Here is a 4,804-nt window from a genome sequence, read left to right as displayed (position 1 = left end):
AGCCAAGGCTAAAGAGTGTCTATACCCTATCTTCAGGTGATACGAGGATCTTTTAAAATGCATTCTCCCCCTCCTGGATTAAATTATGGCTGTTGTTATTGCTGTGTATTTGACTTATTTAACCATACTGGGACATCATTACTGCTGTTTTATACAATCAGTGTTTACCCATACACATCTGCCACCTTCTTTGCTCTTCTTCTTGAACCTCAGCTCCTCCCTCAAGGATCACTTTCCTTCTGTCTCAAGTACATCCTTTAGAATTTCCTATAGGCAGCATCTGCTAGAGATAAACTCTCTCAGCTTCTTGTTTGTCTGAAAAAAAGTCTTTCTTTCACCCTCATTCTTGAAGGATATTTTTTAATTCCCGTTCTACCCTGGAAGATATTTTATGGGAACCCTTTAAAGATACCATTCCACTCTCACCTGATTACCTGTTGCTGGTGGGAAGTTAACTATTAACCCAACTACTGCTCCTTTGAAAGTCATCCACTCTGTTCCTCTGGTGCTTCTGAGATTTTGTTTTCTTTGTCTGTTTGTTGTGGTTTCTATGATGCATCTTGGGTGGATTTCTTTTTATTGATCCTATTTGGGATTACTGAGCTTCTTTAATTCCTTCTAAAAGAGTTTCAGTCATTACATCTTCAAATAACTGCCTCTGCCCTATTCTTTCTCAACTTTCCTTATGTAATCCCGACTAAATGAATCAATCCTCTTACTCTGTCCACCACACATCTTAATTCCACTTCCATGCTTTCCATCTTTTTTGTCTCTCTTGAAAGCATTCTTGATAGTATCTACAGATCTATCCTCTAGTTCACTAATTCTCTCTTTAGCTTTGATGAACCTTCTGTCAAACTGTTAATGAATTTTTATTAGGTTATATATTTATCATTTCTAGAAGCCCTATTTGGTTCTTTTTCAAATATTTTCTGTTCCTTTGTATAACTTTCTATTTCCTGAAGATCATTTTAGGCTTATATTTTATCTTTTTAAATACTGGAAGCATAGTTGTATTAAGCCATGGAAGACTAGGTTATGTGGTAATAATAAATGGCTCAAATATCCCAGTGGCTTACAACCACAAACATTTGTTTTGTGCTTTCCGTGTTCACTGCACAGTGAACAGTGTTCAGCTGCAGTACTGACCCACATCTTCTTTGCTATGGGACCAAGACTGAGATAAACCATTATCTCAAACATTAATGCCTGTCACGGGAGAAAGCAAAGAGACTTATAACCAAGCACAAGGTTAACTCTTAAATCTTCTGAAAGAAGCAATATATGTCACTTCTGCTTATTTTGAGTATAATCCTCTTGTAAAGATGGGCACCAAAGTCCATGAATAATAACAAAAAAATCACAGCCCATGCTTCTTATTATTAAATATTCAGTTCCCACCCCATTGCATACAAAATACTTACCTCCTCCCCAAGGGAGAAGACCCTAGAGTCCCACCACAGTCACTGCTTTGAGCTCAAAGTCCAAGATCTCTAAGTGATAATGTGTTCATTTCTACATCAGATTTAGAAGAGGTTCATTTTAACCTAGACACCTGTGAACTAGTAATACAAGTTATTTTTCCACACCAACCCAATATATACACACAAGAGAACACGGTCAGGATAATTACAATAAATCTCTCATTTGTAAAGGAGAAAGATGGAAGGCACAATTCTAAATCTCACTGAGCAGACAATTACAAGCATTCCTACTCTAGGAAAGTAGAATATTTCTTGACTAGGTCTTGTTTTCTCTACCTACAAGTGAACACTGCTCACCATGGCTCTTGGTTCTGCCTTCTGGCAAGGTGTTCCTTTTCAATTATTATTAGTCACTCTGAAGAGGGCCCTGGAAAATATGCCCTCCTTGGGGAGTTTGCAGCTTTCTCTACATGTTTCCTTCCCATACAATTGTGGGGCCAACAATTGCAGACTCTTTGAATGCAGGCTGGTGGTACTTCTGATGAACAATTCTTTCCCAAAAACATACTTGATTTTTTATTTATTTTATTTTATTTTAATCAGCCCCCTATACTAAGAGCATACTTATAATTCCTTTTTTTTTTTTTTAAGATTTTATTTATGGGGGCACATGGGTGGCTCAGTTGGTTAAGTGACTGCCTTCGGCTTGGGTCATGATCCCAGGGTCCTGGGATTGAGCCCCACACTGGGCTCCCTGCTCAGCAGGGAGTCTGCTTCTCCCTCTCCCTCTGCCCCTTTCCCTTCACTTGTGCGCTGTCTCTCTCTCCTCTCTCTCAAATAAATAAATAAATAATCTAAAAAAAACACAACAAAATAGCCAGAAATAGAACTATACATGTGTAAACTCTTCATAAATGACAGAGATGCTACTGCAAAGTAGTGGGAGAAAGATGGTCTTTTCAATAAAAGGGTCTGGATAATCAAGTGTCTCTGAGAACAAAATGAAATTCTACTTCTAACTTATACTACAAAAATATCAACTTCAAGCAGATTATATACCTAAATGTGAAAGTCAAAACTGAAAAGCTTTTGGGGATCCTGGGTGACTCAGTCACTTAAGCATCCAACTCTTGATTTCAGCTCAGGTCATGATCTCAGTGTCGTGAGATCGAGCCCCATGTCAGGGTCCATGCTCAGTGAGGAGTCTGCTTGGGATTCTCTTTCCCTTTGCCCCTCCCCCCACCCATGCATGTGCACAAACTCCCTCTCTCTCTCTCAAATAAATATTTTTTTAAAAGCGGAAAAGCTTTTAAAAGACTGTACAGAGAATATCTTTATGACCTCAGGATAGGGAAGAATTTCTTAAGCAAGATGCAAAAAGCACTAAAGATTGATCAGTTCAGGGGCGCCTGGGTGGCACAGCAGTTAAGCGTCTGCCTTCGGCTCAGGGCATGATCCCGGCGTCATGGGATCGAGCCCCACCTCAGGCTCTTCCGCTATGATCCTGCTTCTTCCTCTCCCACTCCTCCTGCTTGTGTTCCATCTCTCACTGGCTGTCTCTATTTCTGTCGAATAAATAAATAAAATCTTTAAAAAAAAAAAAAAAAGATTGATCAGTTCAACTGCATTAATGTTTGTTGAACTCAGAGGTGAGAAAGAATATAATGGACTGAATCAGAAAATTACAGCAAAGTAAAAGGTTAAAGGGGTATACCTAACTGGACTGAAATTCCACAAAGTTGGAAAAGAAGTGATCTGAAATGGCAATGGGGAGCTAGATATAGATAGATAGATAGATAGATAGATAGAGCGAGCCAATTCTCATTAAGTGCAATAGTTATATTCTATAAGTTTGCCATGAACAGTGAATTAGTGAACACTAGGAAAAACACAGCGTTGAATTCTTATGAGCCTCTAGTCATGTTTTTAACAACCAATCAATACATAACCTGTTCTGAATTTCTGTTTAAAGATACTTCTGTTTAGCTTATAAAGCCAGAAGAGAGGTGTGAGGGGTCCAGTGGTCCTTTACCTGCTGAGTTCTTTGGAGGTCTTAACCCTCCCTGGTTGTCACCAGAATCAGAGACTGACATGCCCCAGCTGGTGGTAACACAGCTGCTGGTCCCTCAGGTGGGGGTAGACACAGTATGGGCAGCCTGGCCCAGAACTGAGCTTCTCAATTTCTGTATGGATGCCAAGCCCCGCAAGGAAAAGCCAAGCCCGGAGGACAAGCTGCATAAGCAGTGCAGCCCCTGGAAAAAGAATTCCTGCTGCTTTGCTGATACCAGCTAGGAAGCCCATAAGGATATTTCCCACCTATACAGATTCAACTGGGACCACAGCAGACAGATGGCACCCGCTTGTAAACAGCACCTCATCCAGGACACCTGCCAGTATGAGTGCTCCCCAACCTGGGGCCCTGGGTCCAGCAGGTGAGCCATACCCGGCATAAAAAGTGCATCCTGAACATGCCCCTGTGCGAAGAGGACTGTAAGCACTGCTGGGAAGGCTGCCACACCTCCTACACCTACAAGAACAACTGGCACAGGGTTGGGCCTGGACGTCAGGGTATAAGTGGTGCCCAGTGGCAGCTGCCTGCCACCCCTTCCATTTCTACTTCCCCGCACCTGCTGCTCTGTGCAATGAGACCTGGAGCCACTCCTACAAACTCAGCCAACTATAGCTGAGGGAGCAGCTGCTGTATCCAGATGTGGTTTGACCCAGCCCAGGGCAACCCCAACAAGGCCGTGATGAGATTCTATGCTGAGGCCATGAGTGGGGCTGGGTTCTGTAGGCTTTGGCCTCTCCTGCTCAGCCTGGCCCTGATGCTGCTCTGGCTGCTCAGCTGAACTCCTTTTACCTTCCAATACCTCCTCAGCCCTGTCCTGTTCAGCCCCATAGCTCCCAGCTATTCACTTCCTGTTCCTCCCTCCACTCTGACAGTTTGAATAAGCCGGACCCCCAACATGTAAAAAACAAAAACAAAACAACACAATAAATAAAGAGGCTTCTGTGTAAAGATACTTATTTAATAAGTATACTGCCACAGCAGTATGACTCGCGCCCGAACGAAGCTTATCTAACACACGCACTTTCTCTGTAAGGCACATTGCAGCCTTCTTGCACTTGGGAATACTGGACAGCACTTCAGCACTATAGATGGGGGACTATTTTAAACAGTGAAAGCACCAATAAAACGCATAAAAATGTGAAAAATATGGCACTAAATAGACCATAAGAAGGAACTTGAATATAGTATGAGAGCTGAAACAGAGTCAGAATAGTTATCTTGTTCAACATGGTGCTCATCGGGTGATTCAAATTTTTCACCACTCTGCATCGGTCCACGAACGGCCACTAACGCAGGGTATTGGATTTGA

General features: G+C 42.1%; 1 pseudogene; it reads left to right on the top strand.

The window, feature by feature from the left end:
- The first annotated feature begins 3,031 nt into the window (after window positions 1-3,031).
- Window positions 3,032-4,481, top strand: LOC103663797 (annotated as a pseudogene).
- Window positions 4,482-4,804: the final 323 nt, after the last annotated feature.

Source organism: Ursus maritimus, unplaced genomic scaffold (genome assembly GCF_017311325.1).
Source record: "Ursus maritimus isolate PB19 unplaced genomic scaffold, ASM1731132v1 scaffold_5, whole genome shotgun sequence".
Classification (NCBI taxonomy): domain Eukaryota; kingdom Metazoa; phylum Chordata; class Mammalia; order Carnivora; family Ursidae; genus Ursus; species Ursus maritimus.
Note: the sequence above shows the minus strand (reverse complement) of the source record. Positions and strands in the feature narration are given on the sequence as shown.